The sequence below is a fragment of the Primulina tabacum genome, chromosome 1, assembly GCF_025594145.1.
Source record: "Primulina tabacum isolate GXHZ01 chromosome 1, ASM2559414v2, whole genome shotgun sequence".
NCBI lineage: Eukaryota > Viridiplantae > Streptophyta > Magnoliopsida > Lamiales > Gesneriaceae > Primulina > Primulina tabacum.
The window spans coordinates 30,402,059-30,423,350 of record NC_134550.1 but is presented as its reverse complement, the minus strand read 5'-3'; positions in this window follow the sequence as shown (position 1 = coordinate 30,423,350).

Genomic DNA, 21,292 nt, shown 5'->3' with positions numbered 1-21,292 from the left:
AGGGTTTCTAGATGTATTTCACGCTCGAACGGGGGATGGAGACCGGAGAATTTTTAGGAAAATTATTTTATTACATGATTAATTTTTATTAATTAAAATAAAGTGTTTTTAGTGGTATCTTTCAAAAAAAAAAATTTATCGAGCATTTTTACCCGCATGATTTCATTTTTATCGGTACGCAAATTTCATTGAATCGGGGGACGTTTTGAGGGTTCGACTAATATTTTCAAAATTTTTTTAACACAAAATATTTTTCTGAAGTGCGTTTGGATTTAGTGTGCCTAATTTTAAGCTTATTGGGCTTATGTATTTCTTTTAAACTTTTGTAACATTTAGGGCCCATTTATTTAATCCTAAACCTTATATTTAGTACCTAATATTTCCCTAAGCTCCCACAAAACCTAATTACCATTCAGCAGCCACCCACCTCCTCCACTCACAATCCCTCTCGTGATTTCGTGCTGCTTAGTGGCGGCGACTCCATTTTTCCTTCCAAGCAAAGAGCTCCTCTCCTCGGCTTTTGGTTCCTCGATCGGTTGTCCTAGTATACTTATCAGGCACGCATTGTTCCATTGTTTTCGCATCATACATGTCATAAATAATGTTGAATGTGTTTTTGCATGCTATAACTTACGATCCAACCGAGTGTGTTTGAAATTTTCGGGTTTCATGTGATTATCGCATATTTGTGCTTCAACTCTCACGGTTTCTTGTTGCTGTGCAAGGGGAATGTTGGTTGCTGGTGTGAAGGGCCGAGACATGCCATTGTATGGAGGGAAATAGGGCTTGAGTCGGTTCTGGTTGGAACTTGGTGTAGATCGAGTGTGGTGTCCCATTTTGGATCGGCTTTGGAGTAGTTGCGTGCAAGGGTCCAACCAGCAGTGCAAGGGCTCAACTATGCCATGTAATAGACCCTGATGGGTCTGAGACAGGTCATGGAAGGGCTCGACATCTGCTGGAACAAACCCCAAGCGCAAACCGAGCGGTGTTATTGAAAGTATCGTGGCGGTGCTCCTTTGGGTCTAGTAGTCGTGGGCCTTGTGCAGTCTGCATGGAACTGGAACCGCATGTCTAGTGTGTCAAGTAGTGTCCCAAGGTGTTCAAGGGGAGGTCGGTTCATGGCTGGTACGTCGATATGGCTAGTGGCTTGAGTTTTTGGGAAAGGAGTGCACTAAGGGGGTAATTTAGGAAAGGGGCCGAGAGTTAGGTGACAATCTGGAAAATTTATCCGTGGATTTAGGGGCTTGGTTATAGGATTTTAAGAGCTTTAAGTGTTCGTAAGATATTATAAAAATTTGGGAAAATTTTGGTAAAGTTTCGAGTCGATTCGGGTTAAAACGGGACCCCGGTGCAAGTTTTAAAACGAATCAGTTTTGAAACGTCTGCTTATTCGTTTTGTTTAAAAAGTACTAGAATTATTTTTTTTTTAACCTCACTTAGCATCGGCCAAACCATAAAATATTTTTGACATTATTTTAAAAATAAACATCCAACTGCCATTTAAAAATCCAAAGGAAAATATTTTAAAGCATAAAATCGTCAAACATTTTACCAACCTAAAAACATTATTTGAAAAGTATAGTCCATACTATAACCTCTCAAAAATCTCTCATAACATAAATAAAAGACATAAAAATATCTTTAACATTACTTAAAATCATAAATAATAACTACTGCGGAAAACTAGCGTCTGTCCTCGGGTTATGTGCACCTTCAGTCCAGCAAAGTCAACCATCAAGACCTCCATTATCATATTCATAATTAATATCACCTGCATCAATCACACCTAGTGAGTCTAAAGACTCAACACGTCATATTCTTGATAACGAGTAATACGTAATACAGTTAACATATAACAGTGAAAAATACTTGTACTTAAAATATCATTTTCATGAAGATGCATAAACATAAATATTTTCGTAAACATTTTCATGATGCGTAAAACTTTTAAATAAAAACATTTTCATAATCTTATGCATAAACATTTTCATATAAACATAAACATATCCATATTCATATCAACATATTCATGTCCTCGTATTCATATTCATATTAACATATTCATATCCATGTTCGTGTATGTTGAATTCAGATCGTGATTGTGACTCGTATTCTTAAACGTATTGGGCGATGGATCCATCTAAAAAAACCACAGTACTGGGCGGCGGGGACACCAGCAACACTCTCACCCGTCAACTGGGCCTTGGCCAACGTATTAACATATTCGTATTCGTATTCGTATTCGTATCTTTATCCAAGGAAACACGATCGTCGGGCTCTCACTGGGACCATAACCCTCACGATATTTCCAACATATTTAGTCACAATCCTTCACATCCTTCAACATGTCATATTCCCATCACTTAATAAAAACGTGCATATAATAACATTTTATTTTTGAAACCAAACATGCAACATATCTTTTAAATGTCCAATTTAAAGTCATAAAAATCATAGACATTTAAAGTTCATAATTTAACATATAAAAATTCATAAACATGCATAATCATTGAAAATAATCATATTAGCATAAAAAATAGCATTTATGGTACTGCCATGACGTTTACTAATTTCTAGGTATAAAAGACCGTTTTACCCCTGGACGTAAAATTTCACGTTTTTGACTTTTTCTTAATTTCATTGGTTCTAACATGTCCCAAATAATTATTTAAGCTTACATGAATTTTCTCATATTTTTATTTAGCCTAATTCGCCGACTTTTAAATTAATCTTTAAATATAACATATTAATGCGTTTTTAATCTCGAATTAAACCAAACCTTAATATAAAATTTCCAAATTAAAAAACTAGACTTATAATAATTATTTAGGCTTAAATATACTTTTTTCATAATTTTATTAAGCCTAAAACTAGGCGTTTCAATTAATGCGTTAATTAACGTTTCGTGCGGCGATTAAATCCCGATTAAATCCAAAACTCGTTATTTTGATCCCAAATTTTTAACATAACCTTTTTATGATTTATTCTACCCTTCCAAGTCATGAGCCACACCCGTGGACCCATGGATTCATTTTTGGTTCTTAAAATCTCATTTTTGACACATATTCGAACACACCGAGCCATCTCCTAATATACCAGAGCCACGCCCGAGCCACCTTGAGCCAAAACTTAGCCAACCCACCTAGGGACCCTACTGACCAAGCCCAGCCCATAAACCCAGCCTTGGCCCGAACAAAAATCTCCTGGAACTCGACCCATGTTCTGTACGTGTGTGTGAGTGTGCTTCCTTGCAAGTTTAGGACTCCTAACCCAACTAGGACTCTCCCAGCCGAGCCCCCACCGAGCCCACCTATCCCTAACATTCCCTGGACCACGCCTAGTCCCTACCCAGACCAGCCCAAGCCCCTGGACCAGCGCACAAGCCTCCTGAACCAGAAGCACAACCTGCGCGCTATGGAGTACCCTCACGCTTCTCTCATTCTGCTCGACCCTACCTAAACCAAACCAACCCAGACCCTGGTCCGTCCCTTTCCCATCCTCCTAGGACTCTGATGGACCTATCCTGAGCCACCTAGCCCCAGCAGCGAGCCCCCTTGGCTGCTGTCAAACTCACCCTTCGCGCGAGGAGTCCATGCTACGCAGGACTCCTCCAATGTTGCGTGCAAGGGGTCCTAGCCATGCTAGGACCCTTCCTGACCCTGACTCACGTCCAGCACGAGCCCTCCTCGAGACCTGGTCGAACCCATAAGCCCCATGCATAGTGACCGCATCCAAGAACCACAACATGCACCCAAAACCCACGGTTCCCCTCTTTGTTTCTTCCTACGGTTTCATCTTCTGTTATTGTGTGTGTGCAGCATATTATGCATGATTCTAGGCCCTTAAACTTGTGTAAAACCAACCCATATTACTTCCTAATCATGGCAGCCCCTTGGCTACATGAATTTCATGATTTATGGATCAAATTACATGTTTTAAAAACCACCTAAGATGCTTGTGCGAAAATAATAAGGTGTGTGCCTTGTTTTTCATGCAAAACAATTTTAAATAATTACAATGGTGTGAAAGATGAGAAAAGAAAGAAATATGGTGTGCCTTTGCGTTTTAAACGCACGAAAAAAAACATTGACGATTGCGAAGAACGACGACGAACGATCAGGGCTTGAATTATTTTGCTACCTTCGAATTTTTCCTTGCTTTAAACTTTTGTGTGTGCCGTGTATTTTATTGAAAGAAAGAGTTTGATTTGTGTTGGAGAAGTGGGCGTGAGAACGAATAAGAGTTGGGAAGGGTTTTCATAATTTATATACTAATTAATCCCTTAAACAAGCTTAGGCCCATTAAGCCCTCCAATTAGGTCCACTAGTGCTTGATTAGGAATTAAATAAAATATTATCATAGTTTTGTTTAAAATAAATTTGTGAATTTATTAGCCGGGTTGCTAAAACGTTTGCGTTTTTGTTAAAAATCCAACACCGATATAAATTATGTCCCGGCATATAAAATTACCTCAAAACCCCTTATTTTCAAAAAAATAAGAAAAAGCATCTCCCATATTTTAAATAATTAAAAACAATTATTTAATAAAAATATTTTCTATTTTTTCAGCCATCGGTCTCCGTTCCTCGATCGCAACTCGAATAACCTTTAAAAATTACATTGTAATGCAACCATGTAGAAAAATATATTTTAAACATGCCAATATGCACCACATAATTAATTTATGCAATTAAAACATTTAATTAAAATACAAAGAATTTAATAATTGCATGCATGTGGTTCGCGTGGACCTTTAAATTTTCGGGGCGTTACAAATTTAGTTGAGAATTTGGCTCGATTTTACGTCTAGGAATGCTTTTAAAAATGTTTTGGGATGTTTTAAGGAGTTTAGTAAGTTTCGGGTCAATTTTAGAGGTCCACGGGTGAAACGATAATTTTTGGGTTTCCAGGGAAAAAATAGTCATTTTGCACCCGGGGTGAGATTTTTGGTCCTAGAAGCGCTCTGAGCACAAATTTACCATGTTTTAAATGTTTATGCATCCTGATCACAGTTTATAAGATTTTATGAAGGTATATGATGCATGCTTGAATTTAAAGAAAATTGCATATGTGCATGATTTTTATAAGTAATGTAAATGATGATGTTTTGAATGATGGAAATTAGTTGTGACTATCGAAGTATGTGTAAATGTTTAAGATGTATAAGTAAATGCCGATGATGAGGCCTAGGCACAGTGGATGGGTAATCATGTCACTGATGTCCAACAGCCGCCAGGTACCGCGGTTCTGTGTATGATGGATCCATCGTAAATGATGATGTACGATAGCCACCTCTAATGAACTGAATGATGATTGAAAAATGATGAATGATGAGCTGTTTTGACTCTTCACGATTGCATATGGCACGTTTACATTAAGCTTTTAAAGTTCATAAAAGATATGTTAATTATGGTATTTTTCACTACTGTGTGCTACGTATAGGTATTTTTTATTTATGGTACATGTGTGTTGAGTATTTAGACTCACTAGACGTGTGTGATGCAGGTGAGTTCGATGTCGAGGAGACTGGAGGTGCTGGACTCTGAGTCAGTGGACCTGGTGGGCGACACGACCCGAGGACCTATGATTTTTCCGCACATTATGCTTTTATGTTTTGGAGAGGATACGATGATTTTATACGCTGTTTTATTTTACAGTTGATGTTAGGATTTTACTCGTCTTTACTCTGTTATATTTTATTGGTAATTACTCGTGATAATTTTTAAATGATGTTTTTAAGTAGGATTGCATGCATGCGATTCAATTAAATGGTTATTTTCAAAATGAGAGTTTTTTTAAAAAAAATATTCCGTATTTTAAAACTATAGACGTTTCATATAAATATAGATATAAATAAAAAATTATTTTTATTATCAAACATATATTCATTTTAAATGTATAATTGTTATTAGAGTTCTAAAAAATTGTGCAGAAAATTTTTATGCCATTAATCTAACAATGCATGGTTTAACGAGATGGCATAAAATTCATAATGAAAAACTTTGTCATTCTTTTTACACTTTTATAAATATATTTTTAAATTTTTTTTCAATATTTTTAATGAAAAAGATTTTTTTATTCAAAAACCTATTTTTTAAATATTTTTTTTAATAATTATGTATCAAGAAAATGTTATTTCTCTAATATAACTTTATTATCAAATATCTATTCAATTTTTACGTAACATTATTTTCAAAGTTTTCATGTTGTAATTCTCTATTAAAAAAATTAAAAATTACTATGAGTATATGATCCTCATATGTTTAATAAATTCAAAAAATAAATGCACCAATTAAATGATAAATAATATATTGACTTCTACAAATTCAATATTTAAAATATTACAATCGATACAAACAATACATAGTTTTTGGACAATATGGTAAAATCAGAATTCAAAAATTTTGCCCATTATCCACGCTTTTAAAGGTACAAAGATCAATGCAATAATTTTTCATGTGCACTGGTTCACCGAACCTCATTTTCAGCTTCCCCTACGTAAATAAAAATTTCAATATTTTATGGTCGTCGGACATGGCAAAACTCAAAAGTCTTATCTTCGCTAAAAAATACACTGGCAACGAATCCCAAATCACGAACAATGCACCTAGTTCCGTGAAGTTTCAATGGTCTCGAAGCACAAGTTTTTAATATAATGTAACACCCTGAAAATTTAAAGGTTCATGCGAACCACATGCATACGAGTTATTAAATTTTTTGTATTTTAATTAATTGTTTTAATTGTATTAATTAATTATGTTATGCATATTTACATGTTTAAAATATATTTTCTACATGGTTGCATTAAAAATGTATTTTTAAGGGTTATTCGAGTTGCGATCGAGGAACGCAGACCGAGGCTGAAAAACGTAAAATGTTTTATTAAATAATTGTTTTTAATTATTTAAAATGTGGATGATGCTTTTTCATATTTTTTAAAATAAGGGGTTTTGAGGTTATTTTATACGCCGGAACATAAATTTTATCGGTGTTTATTTTTCAACAAAAAAATCGAACGTTTTGGCAACCCAGCTAATAAATTCACAAACTTATTTTAACAAAACTATTTTAATATTTTAATTAAGTCTTAACTAAGCACTAATGGGCCTAAGATGTATGTTTAATATGCCTAAGCTTAATTAGGCCCAAGCTTAATTAAGGACTTAAATACTGTTTAATATGCAAATTAGACCCCATAACCCTACACTTTTTCACACGCCACTTTTCAGAATTGTTGCACACCAATTCTCTCCAAAACACGGCACACACACTTCACAAATCGGTAGAAAATTTCGAGAGTGTCAAGGGGAGTTTCAAGCCTAGGGTCTTGTCACCGTTCTTCGCAATCGTCAACGAATAATCGTGTGTTAAATACGCAAAGGCAGGCCATACTTCTTCCTTTTCTCATCTTTCACACTATATTAATTATTTAAAATTGGTTTGCACGAAAAACAAGGAGCACTTGTTTATATTTTTGTTTTTCAAGCATATGTAATGTTTAAAGCATGGTTTTTGATTCCAAATTCATGTTATGATGTGATTAGGAGGGTGCCATGATTAGGACGCAATCAAGTATCATTTTTCATGAATTTAGAGTCCTAGAACATCATCAAAACGTTGCATAAAACAAAACAGGCAAGTGGGAGTCGAAACTGGGCATGGGGTGAACTTTGGGCACGGTTTTCATGTCATGGTGTATGGATTGATCATGGCTTGAGTCCAGGCGTTAGTCAGAGTCGGTGAGGGGTCAAGGGTAGAGTCCTAGCCATTCTAGGACTCGAGTTGAGGGCTGGTGTAAAGTCCCGTATTTCGTATTCATATTTTTTTGCAGAATTATTAAAAATTTTTCTAAATAAATAATTATCTTGCCTCATTTATAAAATAAACATGTAAATAATTTTAACTTTAAAATAACCGCGGAAGCCAACATAGTATTTCCAACAACAACTAAAAATAATCCAACATAATAAAATTTAGTTTGAAAGATAAAAGGTGCATAAACTAAAACATGAGGTCCTCAGGTTTACTACTGCTGCTCCACGATAACTCACTGGTCTCCGCCCTCCGTCTCGACCTCATCAGTACCTACAACAATCAAGTCTAGTGAGTCTAAAGACTCAACATGTATATATCGTGAATAACAAGTTAATATATATCATAAAATCGTATGCAACGTAAAAATATGGTATCGTAAAGCGTACAGTGAAAATCGTATCATGATTAATTATAACTACGTGCATATATGAAAATCATACGTAAAATCTTTGCTCAATAGAGCTCTGTCATATCATATCATAATTTTCTGGTAGAGATAATGTTTCTAAGCAAGTGGCCCATAACATAACGAGAGTGCCTGATCAGACTAAACCACAGTATACTGGGCGGTAGAGATCACCACAGCCCTTGGACTGGATATCCATACCCATACATAATCATAAACCGGTCGTAAGTCACCGGACGGAGAGGTCCTCGGTTGCGCCTACCGACTTCCAAACCCAAAAACATAAGGTGGCCACAAGACATATCGCATATATCTCAAAAATAAACATTTTATATTTTTATGCACGTAATATAATTATAACCTTATTTTTACCGGATGAGTTGGATCGTTCCCAGGCTTGCTGCGACTTAATTCTAATATGTGACACATGCAATAAATCTTAACTTGACAAAAACTTAACAATAGAACCAAAATCGAGACGATTCGGACCAACAACTTGATTTTTAATCATGGCATGTACCACCCCGAACCAACATTAAACCGACGTTTAACCATGACTAAAAATACCCCAAACATACTGAAAAATATGCATGATGATAACTGTACACGAAAATTGGTGAATGGAATCCAAAAACATAAAACACTCTTTCGAGAGTCATTTTGGCACCTTTCACCGTAAATTCTCGTACGACCTCTAAACTCGGCCAAATCACAAACGGCCAAAAACATGACTTTCCTAACTCATTGAGGTATTGTCGAGTCCAAGGTCATGGGTTAAAAGCCAACCAAGAACTCAAACCAACCTCAGAACCCGAACTCAAGTCTGCTGTCAAAAAATATAAATACAGCAGCGGCTATGTTGCTTATTTAGGATGAAACTCTGAAACAAATGGCCGTGGGCTTGAACCACCAACTAGAGACTCTTACCAACATCCTAATGCATGGCTTGGACCGTGGCTAAGGGCTAAAAGCCAACCACAAACCGAGCCAACACCTAGAACAATGTAATGTGCTAGCCGAGAATGCAACCTGCTGTGTCGTGTGATGTATGGACTTGTTTTACTGTCTTGGGTCGTTCCATTGGCCATTTGATCAACCATGGCTCGATCTAGACATGATGAAGTGTTGTATGAACCATGGTTATGGGCTACAAGCCAACCACAATCCATTCAACAATCAAAAACCGAAGCCATACTCCTACAGAAATTCAAAATTTTTGAAACCGAAGAGCTCATGTCTTGTTTATGTAGAAAACTTAAAGATCCGTGAACCAATCTTGGAAAGGACACCTTGGTCACGTCCTAGACATGATAAGGAAGGGTTCTAACCATGGCTACAGTCCCTAGGACAGTCAAGATCCGAACACACTCCTTAACCAACCAAGAACAAGAACCATGGATCAAATCTGTATCTTTGGAACAAAGTTGCTGTCATTTCTGTATTTGTGAGGTTATGGGTGTAAAACAATGGACCAATAACGCCCTAACACACTCTATATCATGCCTAGAGGCAGCCATGAAAGCCTGGAATCGAGCAACTCCCTGTAATCAACAAAAACATTCAACCCGTGAAGCATAAATCATGAAGCCGAGAAGCAGATTATGAGTTTTGAATAAGTTGCTGTCAATCTTCGTGTTGTCACTTGATTCATGAACATATATTGATTTAAAATATCTAATATGACTTGATTGAAGAGCAAAGAAATAATATATACATGCCTGGAATTTGTTTTGACACAGAAAACAAATCAATACAACGAAGACGAGCGGCGGAACTGAGTTGGATTCTCTTCTTATTTCCTGCTGCTATTCTCGATTACTTTAGCTGCTATTATCACGTTTCTAAGCTGCTAATTCTGATATGTTTCGAAGGTGATGATGTGTGATTGCTAGACAATAGAGATGAGTATTATAGGAGGTGATAAATAGGTATTGAAGTGCATTTAGTTGAGAGTTACAAGTGAAGGATTTGAATGGGTTTTGAGTTGTTTCCATTCCCTTTGCTACCGTTGGTCTTGTTGCATATTCATGTTGGTTCTGTTTTGGTAATTAGCTGAGGAGAAATGAGTTGTGTTATAGTGTTTTAATTACTACTAATTAGTGAATTAAAAGTGAGGGAATAAATACCCCATGGAGTGCAATTAGGAATGGTTTGAATGAAGAGTTACCAAACTTTTGAAATGGTTTATGGGTTGACTACATTGTTACTAATATTGCATGTACTAGGTCGTTTTAAATCTAATATTTTAAAGTTTTAAACACCCCTTTATATATTTGAGTGAATTACCACATTAATTTAGGATAAAATCTTGCATGGCATGCTTGACCTAAAATTTAAGTATTAAAATGCTATGTTTAATTTCTTTAATATATTATACCTAGATTAATTCATCCTCATATGTTTACATATTCTAATTTAAGATTTAATTAAATATTAACCTAAAGAACTTATTTATCAACTTAGCTCTAATTAATTTATTAAATCCCAAAGACATTCTTTTTCTTTAAATTTAATCATTCTTTGACTTAAATTAAATTTAGGAATATTTTTCTTATTATTAATCTTATCTCTAATCTTCAAACTCCGGTCCGATCTCGCGTATTTATCCTGAAAAGATATAACTAAACATATACTTTTAAAACAATTAAAACACTTCATATATTCATAAAAATTCATTTTTAATTTAAATAATAGAAATTATGAATGACTTATACGTAAACTGATTTTTGGGCTCTACAACTCTACCCCCTTAAAGGAATTTCGTCCCCGAAATTAAATCTTACCAAATAACTCGGGATATCGACTCTTCATCTCTGGCTCAGATTCCCACGTAGCTTCCTCCTCCGAATGATTGAGCCATTTGACTTTCACTAGCTTGACCAGTTTGTTCCAAAGCCTTTTCTCTTGTCTGTCTAGGATTTGCACTGGTCTTTCCTCATAAGACAAGTTCGGAGTGAGCTGTGACGGTTCAAAGTTCAGTACATGCGATGGATTTGCCATATACTTCCTCAGCATAGAGACGTGAAACACGTTGTGTACTCCGGCCAGATTCGACGGAAGAGCAACACGATAAGCTAATGTCCCAACTCTGTCGAGTATCTCAAATGGTCCAATGAATCTCGGACTGAGCTTTCCTTTCTTTCCGAACCGCGTGACACCTTTCATCGGTGCAATCTTCATGAAAACATGGTCACCAACAGCAAACTCTAAATCTCTCCTCCTCTGATCCGCATAACTCTTCTGTCTACTCTGAGCAGTCCTCATCCTATCACGGATCTTGACTACTACATCAGCAGCCTGCTGCACAATCTCAGGACCCAATTCTGCTCTCTCCCCTACTTCATCCCAATAAATAGGCGATCTACACTTACAACCGTACAGTGCTTCATATGGAGCCATACCTATAGACGACTGAAAACTGTTGTTATAGGTAAACTCCACCAACGGTAGCTTTGATTCCCAACTCCCGGAGAAATCCAGAACACATGCACGAAGAAGATCCTCCAAAATCTGGATAACTCTCTCGGACTGACCATCTGTCTGGGGGTGGAAAGCTGTGCTAAACAACAACTTCGTACCCATAGCTGAATGTAGACTCTTCCAAAATGATGAAGTGAATCTAGGATCTCGGTCAGACACTATAGAAACGGGAATACCATGAAGCCTGACTATCTCCCGGATATATAACTCTGCATACTGGATCATGGAGAAAGTGGTCTTAATAGGCAAGAAATGAGCTGATTTTGTAAGACGATCTACAATCACCCATATAGCATTCGACCCTCTGACTGACTTCGGCAGACCGACAACGAAGTCCATGGTGACATTCTCCCACTTCCATTCGGGAATAGGAAAAGGCTTGAGCATACCCGCTGGTCTCTGATGTTCCACTTTCACTAGCTGACACGTCAGGCACTCGGATACAAAACGTCTGATATCCTTCTTCATTCCTGGCCACCAATATAATAACTGCAGGTCTTTGTACATCTTCGTACTCCCTGGATGAATAGAGTACGGCGACATATGGGCCTCAGCTAAAATATCTGGTCGAATAGAATCGCTGCTAGGAACCCATATTCTGTCTCGATATCTCACAATACCGTCTCTAACTGTGTACAAGATACTGCCCTTGGCTTCATCTCTCTGCTTCCACTTAGCCAACTGCTCGTCTGCTAACTGTCCACTGCGAATACAGTCTAGAAGAAAAGACTGAATCGTCAAAGTAGATAGACGAGGAACTTTACCTCGAGGATATGTCTCTAGATCAAACCTCTGCATCTCAAACTGAAGAGGTCTCGAAACCACCAAAAGAGCCATCCCTGCGACTTTCCTGCTCAACGCGTCTGCAACTACATTAGCTTTGCCAGGATGGTAGCTAATGTCACAGTCGTAGTCCTTCACTAGCTCCAACCAACGCCTCTGCCGCATATTCAACTCTTTCTGTGTAAAGAAGTATTTGAGACTTTTGTGGTCGGTAAAGATCTGGCACTTCTCTCCGTACAAATAATACCTCCAAATCATCAATGCAAATACTACGGCTGCCAACTCTAGATCATGGGTAGGATAATTCTTCTCGTGAATCTTCAACTGACGAGAAGCATATGCTATCACCTTCCCATGCTGCATTAATACTGCGCCTAAACCGAGTTTTGAAGCATCGGTGTACAGAACAAAGTCTCCGGGTCCCGAAGGCATGGCCAACACTGGTGCTGAAATAAGAGCTTGCTTCAATGTATCGAAGCTCTTCTGACATTCCTCGCTCCACACATACTTAACATTCTTCTTCGTCAATGATGTGAGTGGAACTGCGATGGAGGAGAATCACCGAGTAAACTTCCGATAGTATCCTGCTAACCCAAGGAAACTACGGATCTCTGACGCATTTTGCGGCACAACCCAATCTCTGACGGCTGCAACTTTCGCCGGGTCTACCTCAATACCACTGCTAGAAATGACGTGGCCTAAGAACGCCACCTTCTCTAACCAGAACTCGCACTTACTGAACTTCGCGAATAACTTGTGCTTTTGCAAGGTCTGCAGTATTGTGGTTAGATGTCTGCTGTGATCCTCTTGATTCTTTGAGTAGATGAGAATATCATCTATGAATATTATCACTGAAGTGATCAAGATATGGCTGAAATACGCGATTCATGAGATCCATGAAGATCGCTGGCGCATTCGTCAAACCGAACGGCATCACAAGGAACTCGAAGTGTCCATAACGAGTCCTGAAAGCAGTCTTGAGAACATCGACATCTTTCACTCATAGCTGATGATAACCAGAACGCAGATCAATCTTGGAGAATACTGAAGCTCCCTGCAACTGATCAAATAAATCTTCAATCCTCGGGAGTGGGTATTTGTTCTTCACTGTAACTCTGTTCAACTCCCGGTAATCAATGCAGAGCCTCATCGAACCATCCTTTTTCTTCACAAACAAGACCGGTGCGCCCCATGGCGAAAAGCTCGGGCGAATGAACTCCTTGTCAAGAAGTTCCTGAATCTGTTTCTTGAGTTCTGTCATCTCTGTCGGTGCTAATTGGTATGGTGCTTTCGATATCGGTGTGGTACCTGGCATAAGCTCAATAGAAAATTCCACCTCTCGCACAGGTGGTAAACCAGAGACGTCATCAGGAAAAACGTCTAGAAAGTCCCGGACAATAGGAACATCGGATGCTGACTCTTTGGGCGTTTTGGGAACAGATACAAGAGTAGCTAAAAATGTTCGGCACCCTCGATGCATGAGTTTCCTATTCTGGACATAGGGTATTATACATGGTAAATTAAAATACCTGTCTGGTTCGAATAAGAATTGTTCCATCCCAGGCGGTTGGACGAGAACAGATCTCCGTCGGAAATCAATCAAAACTCTGTTCCTCAATAGCCAGTCCATCCTTAGAATTATATCAAATTCTGGCATCGGCAGAACGATAAAATCTGCATACACGAGATTACCATGAAGTTCAAGGTCTATATCTCGGATCACATTAGTAGTTGTCCTCTCTTCTCCAGAAGGCAATGCTACTGAATACGCTATGTCTAGCCCAATTGTCTTGATCTTGAGAGAATTTGCAAAGGTTTCTGAAATTAATGAATGAGTAGCCCCTGAATCTAGCAAGGCTTTCGTAGCTGAACTGGCTATAAAGATTCCTCCTGAAAGATTGGAATATTATGATAAACCCAATAGTTTTACAAGAACTATGCTTATAGACATGCAAAGGTCAAAGTTTTTCTAACCTAAATTCCCGTAGCTAATACTGATTAGAACATGCAATCCTATCATAAATTCTAAGTTCAAAATCTTAACCCAAAACATTAAACTTCAAATACAATTTAAAGATATAGGATACCTGTCATGAGCATCGTCTCCGGGTTAGTCTCCGCAGCATGGAGAGCAAAAACTCTGCCTTGGGTAGGCAGATTCTTCTGAGGGCAATTCTTCAATATGTGGTCAGTACTACCACATTTGGAACACTTTCCCGAACCATACATACAAGTCCCAGCATGACGACGTGAGCACTTGGCACAGACTGGGTACTCCACTGTCCTTGGGACTGCTCGTCCCTGCTGTTGCTGCTGCGGCCCTCTGTTCTTGGGTGGACCGTGGAAAGGTCTCTTATTCTGATGCTGCTGCTGAGGGGGATGATGTGGTTCCTGAAATTGTCGTTTAACCTGGCGATCGCGCTTAATATCATTCTGGTCTTGCTCTGCCGCTAGAGCTCTGGAAACAGCAACATCATAGGTAGTAGGGCCAGCTACCCTAACATCACGGCGTAAGATCGGCCGCAGACCATTCAGAAAATGCCTCAATTTGGCTCCAGCATCATTAGCAATTAGGGGTACAAAATGACATCCCCTCTCGAACTTACGGATGAACTCCGTAACAGTCAAGTCTCCCTGCCTCAGGGTCATGAACTCCGTGGTCAACCTCGAACGCACCTCTTCAGTAAAATATTTAGAGTAGAATACCTCTGTAAAGCGCGTCCAGCTCAAAGTAGCCAAATCCAAAGCTACAGATGCTCCTTCCCACCACAGACGAGCGTCTACTCCAAACAGATAAGTCGCACAACGAACCCTATCTCCATCTTCGAGCCCCATGAACTCGAAAATAACCTCAAGAGACTTAATCCAGCCCTCGGCAGCCATAGGATCTGACGTCCCTAAGAATTCCTTCGGTCGCATCTTCATGAACCGCTCATAGATAGCCTCCGGCCCCGTCTGTCTGGCTCCCACTGCAGTGTTCCCCGTAAACTGTGCGAAGAACTGAGTCATCCCAGCTAGCATCTGGGCATTCATGTCTGGTGGAGGGGATGGTGGTAAATCTCTCTCCTCGTTCTCCTGACGATGCTCATCACCTCCCGTGCGATCAATAATGCGTCTAGGAGGCATGCTGTTCCATATTTATAACCCATACATTACCAACATGCATAATTCAACTATTTCTTTAAATTTAAATAAATAATGCATAATCGTAATCTTGACATAAGATCTTTCATGCAACCATGATGTAAAAATATTTCAAGCTTTAAAATAATTGCGTAATCGTAAAACTTACAGACCGAAGACGTGACTTCATGAGCTTCTCGAGAGCAGTAGTAGTACAATCCTTTACAAGATCATAGGCTCTGATACCAACTGTAAAAGCCCGTATTTCGTATTCATATTTTTTTGCGGAATTATTAAAAATTTTTCTAAATAAATAATTATCTTGCCTCATTTATCAAATAAACATGTAAATAATTTTAACTTTAAAATAACAGCGGAAGCCAACATAGTATTTCCAACAACAACTAAAAATAATCCAACATAATAAAATTTAGTTTGAACGATAAAAGGTGCAAAAACTAAAACATGAGGTCCTCGGGTTTACTACTGCTGCCCCACGATAACTCACTGGTCTCCGCCCTCCGTCTCGACCTCATCAGTACCTACAACAATCAAGTCTAGTGAGTCTAAAGAATCAACATATATATATCGTGAATAACAAGTAAATATATATCATAAAATCACATGCAACGTAAAAATATGGTATCGTAAAGCGTACAGTGAAAACCGTATCATGATTAATTATAACTACGTGCATATATGAAAATCATACGTAAAATCTTTGCTCAATAGAGCTCTGTCATATCATATCATAATTTTCTGGTAGAGATAATGTTTCTATGCAAGTGGCCCATAACATAACGTGAGTGCCTGATCAGACTAAACCACAGTATACTGGGCGGTAGAGATCACCACAGCCCTTGGACTGGATATCCATACCCATACATAATCGTAAACCGGTCGTAAGTCACCGGACGGAGAGGTCCTCGGTTGCGCCTACCGACTTCCAAACCCAAAAACATAAGGTGGCCACAAGACATATCGCATATATCTATAAAATAAACATTTTATATTTTTATGCACGTAATATAATTATAACCTTATTTTTACCGGATGAGTTGGACCGTTCCCAGGCTTGCTGCGACTTAATTCTAATATGTGACACATGCAATAAATCTTAACTTGACGAAAACTTAACAATAGAACCAAAACCGAGACGATTCGGACCAACAACTTGATTTTTAATCATGGCATGTACCACCCCGAACCAACATTAAACCGACGTTTAACCATGACTAAAAATACCCCAAACATACTGAAAAATATGCATGATGATAACTGTACACGAAAATTGGTGAATGGAATCCAAAAACATAAAACACTCTTTCGAGAGTCATTTTGGCACCTTTCACCGTAAATTCTCGTACGACCTCTAAACTCGGCCAAATCACGAACGGCCAAAAACATGACTTTCATAACTCATTGAGGTATTGTCGAGTCCAAGGCCATGGGTTAAAAGCCAACCAAGAACACAAACCAACCTCAGAACCCGAACTCAAGTCTGCTGTCAAAAAATATAAATACAGCAGCGGCTGTGTTGCTTATTTAGGATGAAACTCTGAAACAAATGGCCGTGGGCTTGAACCACCAACTAGAGACTCTTACCAACATCCTAATGCATGGCTTGGACTGTGGCTAAGGGCTAAAAGCCAACCACAAACCGAGCCAACACCTAGGACAATGTAATGTGCTAGCCGAGAATGCAACCTGCTGTGTCGTGTGATATATGGACTTGTTTTACTGTCTTGGGTCGTTCCATTGGCCATTTGATCAACCATGGCTCGATCTAGACATGATTAAGTGTTGTATGAACCATGGTTATGGGCTACAAGCCAACCACAATCCATTCAACAATCAAAAACCGAAGCCATACTCCTACAGAAATTCAAAATTTTTGAAACCGAAGAGCTCATGTCTTGTTTATGTAGAAAACTTAAAGATCCGTGAACCAATCTTGGAAAGGACATCTTGTTCACGTGCCTAGACATGATAAGGAAGGGTTCTAACCATGGCTACAGTCCCTAGGACAGCCAAGATCCGAACACACTCCTTAACCAACCAAGAACAAGAACCATGGATCAAATCTGTATCTTTGGAACAAAGTTGCTGTCATTTCTGTATTTGTGAGGTTATGGTTGTAAAACAATGGACCAATAACGCCCTAACACACTCTATATCATGCCTAGAGGCAGCCATGAAAGCCTGGAATCGAGCAACTCCCTGTAATCAACAAAAACATTCAACCCGTGAAGCATAAATCATGAAGCCGAGAAGCAGATTATGAGTTTTGAATAAGTTGCTGTCAATCTTCGTGTTGTCACTTGATTCATGAACATATATTGATTTAAAATATCTAATACGACTTGATTGAAGAGCAAAGAAATATTATATACATGCCTGGAATTTGTTTTGACACAGAAAACAAATCAATACAACGAAGACGAGCGGCGGAACCGAGTTGGATTCTCTTCTTATTTCCTGCTGCTATTCTCGATTACTTTAGCTGCTGTTATCACGTTTCTAAGCTGATAATTCTGATATGTTTCGAAGGTGATGATGTGTGATTGCTAGACAATAGAGATGAGTATTATAGGAGGTGATAAATAGGTATTGAAGTGCATTTAGTTGAGAGTTACAAGTGAATGATTTGAATGGGTTTTGAGTTGTTTCCATTCCCTTTGCTGCCGTTGGTCTTGTTGCATATTCACGTTGGTTTGGTTTGGGTAATTAGCTGAGGAGAAATGAGTTGTGTTATAGTGTTTGAATTACTACTAATTAGTGAATTAAAAGTGAGGGAATAAATACCCCATGGAGTGCAATTAGGAATGGTTTGAATGAAGAGTTACCAAACTTTTGAAATGGTTTATGGGTTGACTACATTGTTACTAATATTGCATATACTAGGTCGTTTTAAATCTAATATTTGAAATGTTCAAGGTTTTAAACACCCCTTTATATATTTGAGTGAATTACCACATTAATTTAGGATAAAATCTTGCATGGCATGCTTGACCTAAAATTTAAGTATTAAAATGCTATGTTTAATTTCTTGAATATATTATACTTAGATTAATTCATCCTCATATGTTTACATATTTTAATTTAAGCTTTAATTAAATATTAACCTAAAGAACTTAGTTACCAACTTAGCTCTAATTAATTTATTAAATCCCAAAGACATTCTTTTTCTTTAAATTAAATCATTCTTTGACTTAAATTAATTTTGGAATATTTTTCTTATTATTAATCTTATCTCTAATCTCCAAACTCCGGTCCGACCTCGCGTATTAATCCTGAAAAGATATAACTAAACATCTACTTTTAAAACAATTAAAACACTTCATATATTCATAAAAATTCATTTTTAATTAAAATAATAGAAATTATGCATGACTTATACGTAATCTGATTTTCGGGTTCTACAGCTGGGGAAGGAGTCCTAGCCATGCTAGGACACCCACCCGAGAAGGGTTGCTACGCGAGCTTAGCGCAGCAGAACGCATGGTTTGAGGGGCTCGGGTCTGGGGTTGCGGGCTGGGCTAGGAGGAGGCCTTAGGGTCCTAGGCGAGTGCATAGCATGTTGGTTCAGGGGCTGGGGCGTCGGCTGGAACCTAGCAACCAAAAACATGGAGTCCTTGTTGCATGGGAGTCTTGGCCGAGAGAGTGCAGCTGGGGTTGTGGCTCACGGTTGGGGCTAGGGTCAGGTTCACGGGGTCATGTCGGTCCAGGAGGGTCCTTAGGAGGTCTAGGAAGGGGCTGGCTCAGTGTGGTCCGAGCATGGCTCGAGGGAAAACCGATGATGGCTCGGGCGTGGTTTAGGCGTAAAGTTAGGGTTTATCCTTGGGAAACATAATCGAAACACGGCTCACGGGAGTCGAGTCGTGGTTCACGAGGGCTAAAATATTATAAAAAGGCTAAGTTTTTAATTTGGAATTTTATATTAAAGTTTGAAATTATTTGGGATTAAAACGTCTTAAAAATGAATAATTAAAGATTAATTAAAAAGTCTATTATTTAAGCTAAATAAAATTATGGAAAAATTAATTTATGCTTAAATAATTTTTTGGGACATGTTAGAGTCAATGAAATCATGAAAAAGTCAAAATGTGGAATTTTACGTCTAGGGATAAAACAGTCATTTTACACCTAGAAATTAGTATATGTCATGGCAGTGTCCGGAATGTTGCTTTACATGCTAATATGATTATTTTAAATATTTATGAATTTTTATGATGCTAAAGTATTAATTTTAAATGTTTATGATTTAATATGTCAAAATGTTATTTTGAACGTTTATGATGTGGAAATGTTTATTTAAAAGATTTATGGATTTTTATATGTTAAAAGGTTTCTTTTAGAATGTTTATGGATTTCTATGAGAAAACGATAACGTTAAAAGATATGTTGCATGCTTGTTTTTAAAAGGAAAATGATATTAAATGCATGATTTTTATAAAGTGATGAAAATGTGAAACATTGGATGAGGTTAAGTAATTGTAACTATTGAGGATATGAGGATAAGAATGGGGATGTCATGAGGGAAAAGGCCCCAGAGGGAGCCCATTTATATGAGAAGGTCCAGAGGGAGCCCGACGATCCTATTTTCATTCGATTAGGATAGGCCAAGGCTCAATTGACGAGAGATCGTCGCTGATGTCCCCGTCGCCCAGTACTGTGGTTACATGTAGATGGATCCATCGACTTTTGAGGATGTGGAAAGTCACAATTAACGATCTGAATTCAATAAAAAAGAAATATTTATGATCATGATGAAAGGATACATGTTATGAATGAAGAAAAGGAAAATGTTGAGGTTTAAAGTATGCATGTTCATATGAATATGTTGAAAGTGATATGAAAATGTTTACGAAAAGGTTTATGAAAAGCTTATGAAAATGTTTATGTTTAAAGTTGATGCATCATTATGAAAATGTTTTTATTTAAAGTTTACGTATCATGGAAATGTTTATGAAAATGTTTTTAATTAAGGTTTATGCATCATGAAATGTTTACGAAAATGCTCATGTTTGAAGTTTGTGCATCTTCATGAAAACGATATTTTAAGTACAAGTATGTGGTTTTTATACGTATTACTTGTTATCAAGATTATGGTGTGTTGAGTCTTTAGACTCACTAGGTGTGATTGATGCAGGTGATTATGATAATAATGTTTTTGGAGGTCTTGATGGTTGACTTTGCTGGACTGAAGGTGCACATAACCCGAGGACCGATGCATAGTTATGATCTATGATTTTAAGTGATGTTAAAGATATTTTTACGACAATTTATTTATGAGTGATTTTTGAGAGGTTATAGTATAAACTATACTTTTCAAATGTTATTTTTAGGTTTAGTAAAATGTTGGGTAATTTTATGAAAAACTATTTCTTTTGGTTTTCAAAATTATAGTTGGTTGATTTATTTTAAAATGATGTCAAAAATATTTTATGATTCGGTCGAATGCTATGTGAAGTTTAAAAAAAAAATTTCTAGTATTTTTTAAGAAAACGAATAACCGATGTTTCATTTAACATCTCCACCAGGAATCAATCCAGCAAAAATGGCATGGTCACATGAGTTCTCCATCATGGATAGCTTAGATTTTAAGGGCATCATGACGTAACTGTCGAGGTAAAATTGAGACCTAAAAGATTGTTATGAATTCCAAATATTCCTTTAATTATT